Below are 17,824 nucleotides of genomic sequence, written 5' to 3'. Positions count from 1 at the left end.
TCTGCTCAGGCAGAGCAGTGCTGATGCTCCTCATAAAGCTGTCGCTGCTGTGAAGGTTCTAGGTGACATCACAAATCCCTATGGTTACATACACAACAAAGCTGGGTTGTTGTTGTTTACACTCTGCAAGGCCTGTGGAAGTGAGTGACATCATAGCACTGTAGTTCTGAGGGTTCTAGATGGATGCAACAATCTCCTGTTGCTTCTATGAAGGCCATAATAGACGACATCACCAAACAGCTCCATAGTCACATACACAGCAAAGGAGAGATGTTGTTTACACCTAGTGATGTCAGTGGTATTGAGTGACATCACAGCACAGTGCTAAGGCTCCTGGGCCTGGACACAGCAGCGGCTGCAATATCTCAACGGAGAATACGTTTATATATATGTGTGTGTGTGCGCGTATATATATATATATATATATATATATATATATATATATATATATATTCTCCGCCGAAATCACTTTTAAACCCATTTCCACCTTTTTTTCCCTTCTCTTCCTCTTACTTTTTTTTCACGTTTTTTTACGTTTTTCTCCTTTTCGCCTCTTTTCTGGGCGTATTATTCTTCTTTTTCTTCTTTTTTTTCGTCTAATGCATACCCCATCAGTGCAGCAATGCTTATTCAATACCGCCAGCAGATGGAGACACTGGGGGATAATTTTCTAAGGATTTATACTGATTTTTCCTGTCTGAATTTGTCGCACAGAAAGTTGCAGGCCAAATATGTGTGACATTTCTGCGACTTTAGCTTCTAGAGCATTTTTACAACATTATACATAGGTGCTGAATACATAAAAAGCGACTGTTCAGCGACAGACAAGTCGCATCGGCTGAAAGTAGGCCAGAATGTCAGTCCATGTTGGAGCAGGTTTAGATACAGTCTAAAGTATAGATCTCAAAGTCTGTGCACAGAATTTAGCAAGGGCCTCGCACCTTCTGATGCATCAGGTAGGTGCACAATAGCATAGCCTAACCCTCTGTACTTTGGTCTATATTGATGCGGGACATAGACAGCCAGCTGATGACCAATCCATTAGTGCAATGGATGGCTGGAAGCATTTGTCTTTGCCTTTGCAATACCACAGAAGCAATGCATGGTCAATGTACAGCAATGACACACCTGTGTGAACAGCCAGGAGACCCCCCCCCCCCCATGTTATGTTACATAGTTATATAGTTAGTACGGTCGAAAAAAGACATATGTCCATCAAGTTCAACCAGGGAATTAAGGGGTAGGGGTGTGGCGCGATATTGGGGAAGGGATGAGATTTTATATTTCTTCATAAGCATTAATCTTATTTTGTCAATTAGGAACATTCAGCACCCACCCGCTATCAAGGCAGCTGCCTATCATGTAATGCCCTACCTGCACAGGTGTGCTGGCTACTCAAATGATCCAATTAAGGAGGCCATTTAGTCAGCAGCAGCAGAAGTCCTGTGCCTGGACGCTCCAACAGCAGCCAGACACAAGCAGAAGCAGAAGCAGCAGAAGCACCACCTTTTGTTTCTTGGCTGCAGCAGCAGCAAGGCCCACAGGGCTGGCTAGCTGGCTAGCCAGCAAGCAGGTATCAATGAAAGTAGGAATCTTTCTTTTTAACCCTGTAAGGGGGTGGTGCACTGTACCCGAAGATACTGCCATATCGGGTCAATGCATAGGGCGACGGAAGCAAGCTTCGAAATCGGCCCCCGTTCTCAAAAATCCATTTAATATATGGTCCCCAGATAGGGGACGTATCAGATATTAAACTGATAAGAACAGATACTACACTTGATCTTAGCCAAAAGGCCGAGAAGCGATAACCGTGAAAGGGGCGGGCCCAACAAGGTGCCCTTCATGGGCACTATCACTGCTTGCTGTCAGGGAGGCTGCCAGACAATTTTCCATGCACACTCTGGGCTGGGGGGCAGTCAACCACCAGTACACACAGCAGAACCTAAACCCATACCATTATTGCTAAGCAGCAAGACAGGGGCCCATTGCACTCCCACGGGGCCTTTTTAAATGCAATCCATAACCCGGATTTGCCAGGAACCCTTCTTACTCCTCCTACTTGCATGTGACACTGGGCTTAGGATCTGCATAGGAAACACACACACAAGCACACACCTACCTTTGTTGCCTGCAGATGCCTCCTTGGCTGTCCCCAAACGGTATCAAACCAACACCCACGGGAAGCTGTAAGCATAGAGGACATGCCTGCACCCCATTGGACTTACCTGTGTGGGTTAAACCCGGGTTATTTGACAACCTATGGCGGTGATGGTTCTGCTCAGGCAGAGCAGTGCTGATGCTCCTCATAAAGCTGTCGCTGCTGTGAAGGTTCTAGGTGACATCACAAATCCCTATGGTTACATACACAACAAAGCTGGGTTGTTGTTGTTTACACTCTGCAAGGCCTGTGGAAGTGAGTGACATCATAGCACTGTAGTTCTGAGGGTTCTAGATGGATGCAACAATCTCCTGTTGCTTCTATGAAGGCCATAATAGACGACATCACCAAACAGCTCCATAGTCACATACACAGCAAAGGAGAGATGTTGTTTACACCTAGTGATGTCAGTGGTATTGAGTGACATCACAGCACAGTGCTAAGGCTCCTGGGCCTGGACACAGCAGCGGCTGCAATATCTCAACGGAGAATACGTTTATATATATGTGTGTGTGTGCGCATATATATATATATATATATATATATATATATATATATATATATATTTCTCCGCCGAAATCACTTTTAAACCCATTTCCACCTTTTTTTCCCTTCTCTTCCTCTTACTTTTTTTTCACGTTTTTTTACGTTTTTCTCCTTTTCGCCTCTTTTCTGGGCGTATTATTCTTCTTTTTCTTCTTTTTTTTCGTCTAATGCATACCCCATCAGTGCAGCAATGCTTATTCAATACCGCCAGCAGATGGAGACACTGGGGGATAATTTTCTAAGGATTTATACTGATTTTTCCTGTCTGAATTTGTCGCACAGAAAGTTGCAGGCCAAATATGTGTGACATTTCTGCGACTTTAGCTTCTAGAGCATTTTTACAACATTATACATAGGTGCTGAATACATAAAAAGCGACTGTTCAGCGACAGACAAGTCGCATCGGCTGAAAGTAGGCCAGAATGTCAGTCCATGTTGGAGCAGGTTTAGATACAGTCTAAAGTATAGATCTCAAAGTCTGTGCACAGAATTTAGCAAGGGCCTCGCACCTTCTGATGCATCAGGTAGGTGCACAATAGCATAGCCTAACCCTCTGTACTTTGGTCTATATTGATGCGGGACATAGACAGCCAGCTGATGACCAATCCATTAGTGCAATGGATGGCTGGAAGCATTTGTCTTTGCCTTTGCAATACCACAGAAGCAATGCATGGTCAATGTACAGCAATGACACACCTGTGTGAACAGCCAGGAGACCCCCCCCCATGTTATGTTACATAGTTACATAGTTAGTACGGTCGAAAAAAGACATATGTCCATCAAGTTCAACCAGGGAATTAAGGGGTAGGGGTGTGGCGCGATATTGGGGAAGGGATGAGATTTTATATTTCTTCATAAGCATTAATCTTATTTTGTCAATTAGGAACATTCAGCACCCACCCGCTATCAAGGCAGCTGCCTATCATGTCATGCCCTACCTGCACAGGTGTGCTGGCTACTCAAATGATCCAATTAAGGAGGCCATTTAGTCAGCAGCAGCAGAAGTCCTGTGCCTGGACGCTCCAACAGCGGCCAGACACAAGCAGAAGCAGAAGCAGCAGAAGCAGCAGCAGCACCACCTTTTGTTTTTTGGCTGCAGCAGCAGCAAGGCCCACAGGGCTGGCTAGCTGGCTAGCCAGCAAGCAGGTAGCAATGAAAGTAGGAATCTTTCTTTTTAACCCTGTAAGGGGGTGGTGCACTGTACCCGAAGATACTGCCATATCGGGTCAATGCATAGGGCGACGGAAGCAAGCTTCGAAATCGGCCCCCGTTCTCAAAAATCCATTTAATATATGGTCCCCAGATAGGGGACGTATCAGATATTAAACTGATAAGAACAGATACTACACTTGATCTTAGCCAAAAGGCCGAGAAGCGATAACCGTGAAAGGGGCGGGCCCAACAAGGTGCCCTTCATGGGCACTATCACTGCTTGCTGTCAGGGAGGCTGCCAGACAATTTTCCATGCACACTCTGGGCTGGGGGGCAGTCAACCACCAGTACACACAGCAGAACCTAAACCCATACCATTATTGCTAAGCAGCAAGACAGGGGCCCATTGCACTCCCACGGGGCCTTTTTAAATGCAATCCATAACCCGGATTTGCCAGGAACCCTTCTTACTCCTCCTACTTGCATGTGACACTGGGCTTAGGATCTGCATAGGAAACACACACACAAGCACACACCTACCTTTGTTGCCTGCAGATGCCTCCTTGGCTGTCCCCAAACGGTATCAAACCAACACCCACGGGAAGCTGTAAGCATAGAGGACATGCCTGCACCCCATTGGACTTACCTGTGTGGGTTAAACCCGGGTTATTTGACAACCTATGGCGGTGATGGTTCTGCTCAGGCAGAGCAGTGCTGATGCTCCTCATAAAGCTGTCGCTGCTGTGAAGGTTCTAGGTGACATCACAAATCCCTATGGTTACATACACAACAAAGCTGGGTTGTTGTTGTTTACACTCTGCAAGGCCTGTGGAAGTGAGTGACATCATAGCACTGTAGTTCTGAGGGTTCTAGATGGATGCAACAATCTCCTGTTGCTTCTATGAAGGCCATAATAGACGACATCACCAAACAGCTCCATAGTCACATACACAGCAAAGGAGAGATGTTGTTTACACCTAGTGATGTCAGTGGTATTGAGTGACATCACAGCACAGTGCTAAGGCTCCTGGGCCTGGACACAGCAGCGGCTGCAATATCTCAACGGAGAATACGTTTATATATATGTGTGTGTGTGCGCGTATATATATATATATATATATATATATATATATATATATATATATATTTCTCCGCCGAAATCACTTTTAAACCCATTTCCACCTTTTTTTCCCTTCTCTTCCTCTTACTTTTTTTTCACGTTTTTTTTACGTTTTTCTCCTTTTCGCCTCTTTTCTGGGCGTATTATTCTTCTTTTTCTTCTTTTTTTTCGTCTAATGCATACCCCATCAGTGCAGCAATGCTTATTCAATACCGCCAGCAGATGGAGACACTGGGGGATAATTTTCTAAGGATTTATACTGATTTTTCCTGTCTGAATTTGTCGCACAGAAAGTTGCAGGCCAAATATGTGTGACATTTCTGCGACTTTAGCTTCTAGAGCATTTTTACATTATACATAGGTGCTGAATACATAAAAAGCGACTGTTCAGCGACAGACAAGTCGCATCGGCTGAAAGTAGGCCAGAATGTCAGTCCATGTTGGAGCAGGTTTAGATACAGTCTAAAGTATAGATCTCAAAGTCTGTGCACAGAATTTAGCAAGGGCCTCGCACCTTCTGATGCATCAGGTAGGTGCACAATAGCATAGCCTAACCCTCTGTACTTTGGTCTATATTGATGCGGGACATAGACAGCCAGCTGATGACCAATCCATTAGTGCAATGGATGGCTGGAAGCATTTGTCTTTGCCTTTGCAATACCACAGAAGCAATGCATGGTCAATGTACAGCAATGACACACCTGTGTGAACAGCCAGGAGACCCCCCCCCCCCCATGTTATGTTACATAGTTACATAGTTAGTACGGTCGAAAAAAGACATATGTCCATCAAGTTCAACCAGGGAATTAAGGGGTAGGGGTGTGGCGCGATATTGGGGAAGGGATGAGATTTTATATTTCTTCATAAGCATTAATCTTATTTTGTCAATTAGGAACATTCAGCACCCACCCGCTATCAAGGCAGCTGCCTATCATGTCATGCCCTACCTGCACAGGTGTGCTGGCTACTCAAATGATCCAATTAAGGAGGCCATTTAGTCAGCAGCAGCAGAAGTCCTGTGCCTGGACGCTCCAACAGCGGCCAGACACAAGCAGAAGCAGAAGCAGCAGAAGCAGCAGCAGCACCACCTTTTGTTTTTTGGCTGCAGCAGCAGCAAGGCCCACAGGGCTGGCTAGCTGGCTAGCCAGCAAGCAGGTAGCAATGAAAGTAGGAATCTTTCTTTTTAACCCTGTAAGGGGGTGGTGCACTGTACCCGAAGATACTGCCATATCGGGTCAATGCATAGGGCGACGGAAGCAAGCTTCGAAATCGGCCCCCGTTCTCAAAAATCCATTTAATATATGGTCCCCAGATAGGGGACGTATCAGATATTAAACTGATAAGAACAGATACTACACTTGATCTTAGCCAAAAGGCCGAGAAGCGATAACCGTGAAAGGGGCGGGCCCAACAAGGTGCCCTTCATGGGCACTATCACTGCTTGCTGTCAGGGAGGCTGCCAGACAATTTTCCATGCACACTCTGGGCTGGGGGGCAGTCAACCACCAGTACACACAGCAGAACCTAAACCCATACCATTATTGCTAAGCAGCAAGACAGGGGCCCATTGCACTCCCACGGGGCCTTTTTAAATGCAATCCATAACCCGGATTTGCCAGGAACCCTTCTTACTCCTCCTACTTGCATGTGACACTGGGCTTAGGATCTGCATAGGAAACACACACACAAGCACACACCTACCTTTGTTGCCTGCAGATGCCTCCTTGGCTGTCCCCAAACGGTATCAAACCAACACCCACGGGAAGCTGTAAGCATAGAGGACATGCCTGCACCCCATTGGACTTACCTGTGTGGGTTAAACCCGGGTTATTTGACAACCTATGGCGGTGATGGTTCTGCTCAGGCAGAGCAGTGCTGATGCTCCTCATAAAGCTGTCGCTGCTGTGAAGGTTCTAGGTGACATCACAAATCCCTATGGTTACATACACAACAAAGCTGGGTTGTTGTTGTTTACACTCTGCAAGGCCTGTGGAAGTGAGTGACATCATAGCACTGTAGTTCTGAGGGTTCTAGATGGATGCAACAATCTCCTGTTGCTTCTATGAAGGCCATAATAGACGACATCACCAAACAGCTCCATAGTCACATACACAGCAAAGGAGAGATGTTGTTTACACCTAGTGATGTCAGTGGTATTGAGTGACATCACAGCACAGTGCTAAGGCTCCTGGGCCTGGACACAGCAGCGGCTGCAATATCTCAACGGAGAATACGTTTATATATATGTGTGTGTGTGCGCGTATATATATATATATATATATATATATATATATTTCTCCGCCGAAATCACTTTTAAACCCATTTCCACCTTTTTTTCCCTTCTCTTCCTCTTACTTTTTTTTCACGTTTTTTTTACGTTTTTCTCCTTTTCGCCTCTTTTCTGGGCGTATTATTCTTCTTTTTCTTCTTTTTTTTCGTCTAATGCATACCCCATCAGTGCAGCAATGCTTATTCAATACCGCCAGCAGATGGAGACACTGGGGGATAATTTTCTAAGGATTTATACTGATTTTTCCTGTCTGAATTTGTCGCACAGAAAGTTGCAGGCCAAATATGTGTGACATTTCTGCGACTTTAGCTTCTAGAGCATTTTTACAACATTATACATAGGTGCTGAATACATAAAAAGCGACTGTTCAGCGACAGACAAGTCGCATCGGCTGAAAGTAGGCCAGAATGTCAGTCCATGTTGGAGCAGGTTTAGATACAGTCTAAAGTATAGATCTCAAAGTCTGTGCACAGAATTTAGCAAGGGCCTCGCACCTTCTGATGCATCAGGTAGGTGCACAATAGCATAGCCTAACCCTCTGTACTTTGGTCTATATTGATGCGGGACATAGACAGCCAGCTGATGACCAATCCATTAGTGCAATGGATGGCTGGAAGCATTTGTCTTTGCCTTTGCAATACCACAGAAGCAATGCATGGTCAATGTACAGCAATGACACACCTGTGTGAACAGCCAGGAGACCCCCCCCCATGTTATGTTACATAGTTACATAGTTAGTACGGTCGAAAAAAGACATATGTCCATCAAGTTCAACCAGGGAATTAAGGGGTAGGGGTGTGGCGCGATATTGGGGAAGGGATGAGATTTTATATTTCTTCATAAGCATTAATCTTATTTTGTCAATTAGGAACATTCAGCACCCACCCGCTATCAAGGCAGCTGCCTATCATGTCATGCCCTACCTGCACAGGTGTGCTGGCTACTCAAATGATCCAATTAAGGAGGCCATTTAGTCAGCAGCAGCAGAAGTCCTGTGCCTGGACGCTCCAACAGCGGCCAGACACAAGCAGAAGCAGAAGCAGCAGAAGCAGCACCACCTTTTGTTTTTTGGCTGCAGCAGCAGCAAGGCCCACAGGGCTGGCTAGCTGGCTAGCCAGCAAGCAGGTAGCAATGAAAGTAGGAATCTTTCTTTTTAACCCTGTAAGGGGGTGGTGCACTGTACCCGAAGATACTGCCATATCGGGTCAATGCATAGGGCGACGGAAGCAAGCTTCGAAATCGGCCCCCGTTCTCAAAAATCCATTTAATATATGGTCCCCAGATAGGGGACGTATCAGATATTAAACTGATAAGAACAGATAAGGTTTCAACAAAATTTTATTGAATAAATAAGAAACCATACAAAATTTAAAATGCAAAATAATAAAAGGTTCACAAAAGTTTTAAAATACAAATAATAAAACCAGTAATAAAAGGAGAAAAAATAAAAATGGCAGGATAAAACATTATACAAATATCATATAAAAACTGATTATACTGTTATTTCGTTCCATAGAGGCAGACACCACATGGATGCTGCCTCGCTGGCCCCCAACTGTTTCTTGTCTCTTAGGTAATAGATGTACATCTCACTCAGTGCCAGCTTTATACAGTTTTTAACATCAATAAAATCATGTTTAAAAAGTAAGATGTTCCTAACTTTCCAGATGGCATTTTTAAAACAATTAATAATCATCCAGCAGATCATCTGCTGTTTAAAATTGGGGCAGTTAAAAAGACCGTAAAAGACACATTCGTGATTAAAATCTTTTAGGCCGCAGGCCCACTTCAAAAGTGGGCCTACCTTCCTCCAAAGCTCCCGTGCAAAAGGGCAGTTCCAAAATATGTGCAGCACCGTTTCGTCCACTCCGCAGCCATCTCTCGGGCACTTGGCTCTCGCCACCAGTCCTCGCCTGTGCTGGAACTCACGAGTAGGGAGGCACTGGTGGACGATTGCCCAGGCAAGATCCCTGTGTACATTCGCCAGAAACTTCCCGTACACGTTCCGCCATACCTTTTTGGATCTTGCCTGTGTGAAATTGGACACTGCCAGGGTAACCTCACTCCGCCTGAGGACCTTTGATACCTTTCTCTGGTCCCCCAGTATGTCAGGCTCCAAATCTTGGAGACCTAGGAGCCTGACTGTCTTTTCCAACACCACATAATGTTTTGGGGGACACAGAAGCACCGGAGCGTTCAGAGGGATGCGCAACCATCTTTTAAAAACCATGCCCGCAGCGTACCTTAAAAAGCAGCTAAAAATGCCATCGGATTTAATAATTTTAAAACAGAAACAGAAATACTTTATGTAAAAGAAAGTAAAAAGGTTAGGAACATCTTTCCCGCCATTATCTTTACTTTTGTACATAAAATCACGCTTTAATTTCTCCATTTTTGAACCCCATAAAAAGGTAAAAACAATTCTAGTTACTTTTTTAATGTATAAAATAGATGGAGGAAATACCATGGCAATGTATAGCATAATAGGGAGTAAAACCATCTTTATTATTAAAATCTTCCCCTCCATGGTAAGGTTTCTAAGATTCCACATTAAAATCTTCTTCTCCATCTTAGCTATAGCTGAATCCCAGTTAGGGCTCCCATCATTGACCTGGTTAAAAACAATACCTAAAACTTTAATTTGATCCTGTTGCATTGTGACTCCTGGGGTGATGGATGAATCCCAGGAGCCAATATAAAAACAGTCACATTTATCTGTGTTTAGCTTAAAACCAGAGACCTCGCAGAAATAGCTGGTGTTCCTCAATGCCCCCCTCATGGATGGAGAGTCCGGGCACAGTATGGTGACATCATCCATGTACCCCAACACCTTTAGATGGGTCCCTCCTCCACCAGGTATCGGTACGCCTCTTACTACCCAGTCTTTTCTGAGGAGGGCCATCAGTGGTTCGATTGCGCAAATAAAAAGGAGTGGGGACAGGGGGCAGCCCTGTTTGACACCTGATAAAAGAGGAACACCGCTGGTTAAAAAGCCATTAACAGAGACTTGACTAAAACAGGATCGGTATAAAAGCATGATTCGGCTTAAAATCGTTTCAGGCACTGCCATCTTTTTAAGAACTAAAAACAGGTATTCATGGGAGACCCTATCAAAGGCTTTTTCAAAGTCTAAGGATAAAATTGCTACAGTTTGATTTCTATCCTTAAAATACCATAAAACATCTCTTAAAATATTTAGGGATTCAGCTATAGACCTTCCAGGTACCCCACAAACCTGATTTGGGTGAATTAATTTATGAATAAAAGGTTTAAAACGGACAGCTAATAACTTGGCTAAAACTTTATAATCGACATTTAAAAGTGTGATGGGGCGCCAATTTTTTAGCATATCCTTTTCACCTTTTTTAAAAAGTAATGATACAATCCCCCTCCTCCAGGAAGGGGGAAGTTCATTAACAATAAAAGTTTCTTTATACAATAAAACCATATCATCCTTTAAAATATCCCAAAAAGCTAAATAAAATTCGATGGGTAAACCATCTTCCCCAGGGGCCTTCCCACTAGAAAAACTTTTAAAAACAAATAAAAGTTCAACTAAGTTAAGATCACGGGATAAAACCTCCTGGTCTAAAACATCTAGCTTAAAATCAAGGGAATTAAGAACATGTTCTAAAAAGGATGGATTAAGATCTTTCTTATTAAAAAGAAGCTGGTAGAAGTTAAAAACTGCATCTAACATGCCTTTTGGAGTGGATTCACCCTCAAGGTTTTGGATGATATCCCTCCTATTCATCACTTTTTTAAAAAAGAAACGGGAACATTTCTCGCCCTCCTCCAGGTGCTGCACATGTGAGTTAAAAATGATTTGTTTCCCTTTCTTTTCTATGGCATGTTTTATTTCAGTTTTAAGGTTTAAAATATCATTTTCTACATCCATACCAGCTTCTTTCAATTTAAAAAGTACATTTAAACGCATGTTAAGAACATAAAACCACTGTTTTTCCATTTTTGCCTTCTTCTTACCTGCTTTGATAAAAAAAAATCTGATTTTAGATTTGGTGCCCTCCCACCAGTGCAGCATAGGCTCGTGGGGTTTTCTTTGTGATTGCCAGCACTGGTAGGTCCGCACAAACTCCTCTTTTATCTCAGGGTCCTCTAGGAGTGTGGTGTTTAATCTCCAGAGGCCCCTTTTTGCTTTTTGCTCCCCCTCTAGCTCCAGGCCCACCAAGAGGAGCTTATGATCAGAGAAGATATTCTGCTCGAGCGTGCATTTCAGGGGTTTAAAAGCTCTAGAGGAAAAAATAAAATCGATTCTGGAGCTCACTCTTCCATTGGACCATGTGGCGCCCGGGTCCTCCGGCAAGAGATCCTTCCAGCAATCTTTCAAATTAAAATCATCAATAAAATTTTTAAGCAGGTAAGAAGTGCGGTCTTTACGATTAATATCCCCACCCTGCCGGTGTTCCCCATCACGTATGCAGTTAAAATCACCTCCCACCAGCAGGGGAGAAGACCCAACACAAAACAGTGGTAAAATTTCAAATAGTTCTGCCCGATCCTGTTTATCAGGAGGGGCATACACATTTAAAACACGAATTAAAAGTCCATTAAAATATAGATGAATTAAAAGAGCTCTGCCAGGCACAATCTCAGTTACTGTATGAATAGAAAAGGACTGGCCTCGGCAGAGCAGCCCAACACCCACAGAACGACAGTCATTTGCACCGGACCATATGGATGGGCCCAGCTTCCAGTCTTCTTTTAAGTCTTTATAGTCCATTTTACTAGGGATTCCACATTCTTGTAGCAGGCAAAGGTCAAAGTCACATGTCTCTAGATAAGAAAATAAAGCAGCCCTGCGATCAGGGCTCTTTAAGGACCTCACATTGAGTGAGGCAATTTTTACAGGGATAGGCATAGTTTATGGAGAGTCAGTGCTTGGAGAATCAAAGTCAATAATAAGCTGCGTACCGTCATCCCCCGCCTGCGGGGTCATCAGCTCCTTGATGTTCTGAGGGTCGGAGCTTGAGATCGATGATGCCCCGACCCTGAGCTCGCTCTCGTCCGAACTACGGCACGCCGCTTTCCTTTGAATGTCTTCCTCTTCTTCTTCTCTTTGTCTTTTAAATGTCACACTGCTGTCCATATCCTCTGTGTTGCTCTCACTCGATGTAATCTCTGGCCCCCGGCTGATGGATCTGCGTCTTCTTTCATCATTTGACGACTGGAACTGCTGCACAGGGGCCTGTGAGGCCTCTTTTCCGGAACCTTTGCCGCTACCTTGGGAAGTTTTCATCGCTTGTTCCCCAGCAAGCGTTGCTGAGGACTGTTGCTCCAACTTCCCCATCGATCGACGATGGCCAGTTTTACCCACCGGGTCCACTGCTGGCGGGGCAGCAAACCCTGGTTTGGCGCCACTTGTCTTCTTGGCCCTGTCCTGTATAGGCGGAGTAACAGGACCGGGCTCAGACCTGGCCACCTGGCTCCCCTTCCGGCGGGCTTTCACCGGGGCCTCTTCGTCCGGAGCAGGGCGACCCTGGGCCAAGCCAGTACCTGGCTTATGCTGCAATTTTGGGTCCACCTTTGCCCCCACCGAGGCCCGTCGGCTGCCACCCGCCACAGGTGAGCCCCCTTCAGAAGTTTCGGCGGGCTCTTGAGCCAGGTAGGAAGTCGATCGACGTCTTTCAATTTCCCGGGCAGTAAACTCGATTACCCGCCCGGGCTTCGTGGAATCCCCATGGCCTCCCCCTAGCACTACCACCGGTGGGCCCCCCGATGGAGCACCAGAGGTCTTGGGCCTGGACCCATCAGTACCTGCCATCTGGGGTTTGGGCATCTTAAAAAAGGACGTCTTTTGTCCTGTCCCCTCTTTGGGTGGGCCCAGCCTTGACCCACCCATCGTAGTTTTTGCTTTATGGGGACAGGAATTAAAATCGTGATTATCCTCTCCGCAGAGGTTGCACCTTATCGTATGGCTACATCTTGAGGCTATGTGACCTTCTTGGCCACACCTATTGCAGCGAATCACACGCTCCGCGCCGCAGGTCTCCTGGGTGTGGCCAAACCTCAAGCAATTTCGGCAATACATAGGCATTTGAGGATAGAACAGGAAGCCCCGAACTCTCCCGATGGCAAAATTTGGGGGCGGATGGCAAAGACCCCCAATACCACCGGGATCCTTACGGAGCTTGACCCAGAACTTCCTCTTGCCGTTCCAGAACCGCACGGAGTTCAAGATTTTGTTTGCGAATCGCACCTCTTCGCAGTATCGCCGAAGAAAAGTGGCTATATCCTCCGTGGTCACATAAGGGCTGTGCATAGCCACCACCAACGGTATATGTTCCTCACCATAGAGGAACTGGAACGAAAGACCGTCGAGTCGATCGTCCCTCTGGTCCGCACCAGACAAGGTTGCATAGATGTTATCGCAACACGCCGTGGCCGTGAAGGTGACGGTATACAGGCCACGGCTTTCCTGGTCATTTAGACACAGGATGTCCTCCCTATTGAGGCGGAAGTAGTCAAGAAGAATCACCTCCGCAATGAAGCGGAGGTTCTTCAACTGACGATGGCTCTCCGACACCTCTATGCGGATGGTATTTCGCATCGACATTTCCCCAGAGGGGAAAGCCCAGGAGAACGGCATCTTCCACACCCAGGGACTAAGCCCCTTCCCCAATAGCAGCAGGGGCTCGGAATCCCGCTATAAAAGCGGAACCCTTACCCAAGGCAGAGGTCGGGGGTACCCTAGGTGCTTCCGAAGCTACAGGTAACGCTCAACGTACCGAAAATGCCTTCTGAGACACAAGGTCCCAGAGACAGGGGGATCGCAACCCGTTGTCCGTGGACTAAGCCCGCTCCCCAATAGCAGCAAGGGGGTGAAGTCCCTCCATAAGGAGAGACAATCCCCCAAGGCCGAGAAGCGGGGTACCACAGACACCTTCCGACCAGACCAAATGCAGATACTACACTTGATCTTAGCCAAAAGGCCGAGAAGCGATAACCGTGAAAGGGGCGGGCCCAACAAGGTGCCCTTCATGGGCACTATCACTGCTTGCTGTCAGGGAGGCTGCCAGACAATTTTCCATGCACACTCTGGGCTGGGGGGCAGTCAACCACCAGTACACACAGCAGAACCTAAACCCATACCATTATTGCTAAGCAGCAAGACAGGGGCCCATTGCACTCCCACGGGGCCTTTTTAAATGCAATCCATAACCCGGATTTGCCAGGAACCCTTCTTACTCCTCCTACTTGCATGTGACACTGGGCTTAGGATCTGCATAGGAAACACACACACAAGCACACACCTACCTTTGTTGCCTGCAGATGCCTCCTTGGCTGTCCCCAAACGGTATCAAACCAACACCCACGGGAAGCTGTAAGCATAGAGGACATGCCTGCACCCCATTGGACTTACCTGTGTGGGTTAAACCCGGGTTATTTGACAACCTATGGCGGTGATGGTTCTGCTCAGGCAGAGCAGTGCTGATGCTCCTCATAAAGCTGTCGCTGCTGTGAAGGTTCTAGGTGACATCACAAATCCCTATGGTTACATACACAACAAAGCTGGGTTGTTGTTGTTTACACTCTGCAAGGCCTGTGGAAGTGAGTGACATCATAGCACTGTAGTTCTGAGGGTTCTAGATGGATGCAACAATCTCCTGTTGCTTCTATGAAGGCCATAATAGACGACATCACCAAACAGCTCCATAGTCACATACACAGCAAAGGAGAGATGTTGTTTACACCTAGTGATGTCAGTGGTATTGAGTGACATCACAGCACAGTGCTAAGGCTCCTGGGCCTGGACACAGCAGCGGCTGCAATATCTCAACGGAGAATACGTTTATATATATGTGTGTGTGTGCGCGTATATATATATATATATATATATATATATATATATATATATATATATATATTTTTTTTTTTCCGCCGAAATCACTTTTAAACCCATTTCCACCTTTTTTTCCCTTCTCTTCCTCTTACTTTTTTTTCACGTTTTTTTACGTTTTTCTCCTTTTCGCCTCTTTTCTGGGCGTATTATTCTTCTTTTTCTTCTTTTTTTTCGTCTAATGCATACCCCATCAGTGCAGCAATGCTTATTCAATACCGCCAGCAGATGGAGACACTGGGGGATAATTTTCTAAGGATTTATACTGATTTTTCCTGTCTGAATTTGTCGCACAGAAAGTTGCAGGCCAAATATGTGTGACATTTCTGCGACTTTAGCTTCTAGAGCATTTTTACAACATTATACATAGGTGCTGAATACATAAAAAGCGACTGTTCAGCGACAGACAAGTCGCATCGGCTGAAAGTAGGCCAGAATGTCAGTCCATGTTGGAGCAGGTTTAGATACAGTCTAAAGTATAGATCTCAAAGTCTGTGCACAGAATTTAGCAAGGGCCTCGCACCTTCTGATGCATCAGGTAGGTGCACAATAGCATAGCCTAACCCTCTGTACTTTGGTCTATATTGATGCGGGACATAGACAGCCAGCTGATGACCAATCCATTAGTGCAATGGATGGCTGGAAGAATTTGTCTTTGCCTTTGCAATACCACAGAAGCAATGCATGGTCAATGTACAGCAATGACACACCTGTGTGAACAGCCAGGAGACCCCCCCCCCCATGTTATGTTACATAGTTACATAGTTAGTACGGTCGAAAAAAGACATATGTCCATCAAGTTCAACCAGGGAATTAAGGGGTAGGGGTGTGGCGCGATATTGGGGAAGGGATGAGATTTTATATTTCTTCATAAGCATTAATCTTATTTTGTCAATTAGGAACATTCAGCACCCACCCGCTATCAAGGCAGCTGCCTATCATGTCATGCCCTACCTGCACAGGTGTGCTGGCTACTCAAATGATCCAATTAAGGAGGCCATTTAGTCAGCAGCAGCAGAAGTCCTGTGCCTGGACGCTCCAACAGCGGCCAGACACAAGCAGAAGCAGAAGCAGCAGAAGCAGCAGCAGCACCACCTTTTGTTTTTTGGCTGCAGCAGCAGCAAGGCCCACAGGGCTGGCTAGCTGGCTAGCCAGCAAGCAGGTAGCAATGAAAGTAGGAATCTTTCTTTTTAACCCTGTAAGGGGGTGGTGCACTGTACCCGAAGATACTGCCATATCGGGTCAATGCATAGGGCGACGGAAGCAAGCTTCGAAATCGGCCCCCGTTCTCAAAAATCCATTTAATATATGGTCCCCAGATAGGGGACGTATCAGATATTAAACTGATAAGAACAGATACTACACTTGATCTTAGCCAAAAGGCCGAGAAGCGATAACCGTGAAAGGGGCGGGCCCAACAAGGTGCCCTTCATGGGCACTATCACTGCTTGCTGTCAGGGAGGCTGCCAGACAATTTTCCATGCACACTCTGGGCTGGGGGGCAGTCAACCACCAGTACACACAGCAGAACCTAAACCCATACCATTATTGCTAAGCAGCAAGACAGGGGCCCATTGCACTCCCACGGGGCCTTTTTAAATGCAATCCATAACCCGGATTTGCCAGGAACCCTTCTTACTCCTCCTACTTGCATGTGACACTGGGCTTAGGATCTGCATAGGAAACACACACACAAGCACACACCTACCTTTGTTGCCTGCAGATGCCTCCTTGGCTGTCCCCAAACGGTATCAAACCAACACCCACGGGAAGCTGTAAGCATAGAGGACATGCCTGCACCCCATTGGACTTACCTGTGTGGGTTAAACCCGGGTTATTTGACAACCTATGGCGGTGATGGTTCTGCTCAGGCAGAGCAGTGCTGATGCTCCTCATAAAGCTGTCGCTGCTGTGAAGGTTCTAGGTGACATCACAAATCCCTATGGTTACATACACAACAAAGCTGGGTTGTTGTTGTTTACACTCTGCAAGGCCTGTGGAAGTGAGTGACATCATAGCACTGTAGTTCTGAGGGTTCTAGATGGATGCAACAATCTCCTGTTGCTTCTATGAAGGCCATAATAGACGACATCACCAAACAGCTCCATAGTCACATACACAGCAAAGGAGAGATGTTGTTTACACCTAGTGATGTCAGTGGTATTGAGTGACATCACAGCACAGTGCTAAGGCTCCTGGGCCTGGACACAGCAGCGGCTGCAATATCTCAACGGAGAATACGTTTATATATATGTGTGTGTGTGCGCGTATATATATATATATATATATATATATATATATATATATATATATTTCTCCGCCGAAATCACTTTTAAACCCATTTCCACCTTTTTTTCCCTTCTCTTCCTCTTACTTTTTTTTCACGTTTTTTTACGTTTTTCTCCTTTTCGCCTCTTTTCTGGGCGTATTATTCTTCTTTTTCTTCTTTTTTTTCGTCTAATGCATACCCCATCAGTGCAGCAATGCTTATTCAATACCGCCAGCAGATGGAGACACTGGGGGATAATTTTCTAAGGATTTATACTGATTTTTCCTGTCTGAATTTGTCGCACAGAAAGTTGCAGGCCAAATATGTGTGACATTTCTGCGACTTTAGCTTCTAGAGCATTTTTACAACATTATACATAGGTGCTGAATACATAAAAAGCGACTGTTCAGCGACAGACAAGTCGCATCGGC

The 17,824-nt window shown here is 45.6% G+C and overlaps 5 non-coding genes and 1 pseudogene across 5 annotated transcripts; all 6 read right to left on the bottom strand.

Moving 5' to 3' along the window:
* Window positions 1-1,615: 1,615 nt before the first annotated feature.
* LOC130299913 (U2 spliceosomal RNA) lies at window positions 1,616-1,806 on the bottom strand. The gene has a single exon (XR_008850941.1). It is a non-coding gene; the product is annotated as a U2 spliceosomal RNA (small nuclear RNA).
* A 2,086-nt stretch (window positions 1,807-3,892) lies between these two features.
* On the bottom strand, window positions 3,893-4,083 carry LOC130299912 (U2 spliceosomal RNA). Its single transcript, XR_008850940.1, has one exon. It is a non-coding gene; the product is annotated as a U2 spliceosomal RNA (small nuclear RNA).
* A 2,090-nt stretch (window positions 4,084-6,173) lies between these two features.
* Window positions 6,174-6,364, bottom strand: LOC130299911 (U2 spliceosomal RNA). Its single transcript, XR_008850939.1, has one exon. It is a non-coding gene; the product is annotated as a U2 spliceosomal RNA (small nuclear RNA).
* A 2,069-nt stretch (window positions 6,365-8,433) lies between these two features.
* On the bottom strand, window positions 8,434-8,619 carry LOC130299917 (U2 spliceosomal RNA). The gene has a single exon (XR_008850945.1). It is a non-coding gene; the product is annotated as a U2 spliceosomal RNA (small nuclear RNA).
* A 5,391-nt stretch (window positions 8,620-14,010) lies between these two features.
* On the bottom strand, window positions 14,011-14,228 carry LOC130299922 (U2 spliceosomal RNA; annotated as a pseudogene).
* Window positions 14,229-16,328: 2,100 nt separating this feature from the next.
* LOC130299909 (U2 spliceosomal RNA) lies at window positions 16,329-16,519 on the bottom strand. Its single transcript, XR_008850937.1, has one exon. It is a non-coding gene; the product is annotated as a U2 spliceosomal RNA (small nuclear RNA).
* Between the last annotated feature and the right edge of the window lie 1,305 nt (window positions 16,520-17,824).

This window comes from Hyla sarda, unplaced genomic scaffold (assembly GCF_029499605.1).
Source record: "Hyla sarda isolate aHylSar1 unplaced genomic scaffold, aHylSar1.hap1 scaffold_1065, whole genome shotgun sequence".
Lineage (NCBI taxonomy): Eukaryota > Metazoa > Chordata > Amphibia > Anura > Hylidae > Hyla > Hyla sarda.
The sequence above is the reverse complement of the archived record's forward strand: the minus strand, read 5'-3'. Positions and strand labels throughout refer to the sequence as shown.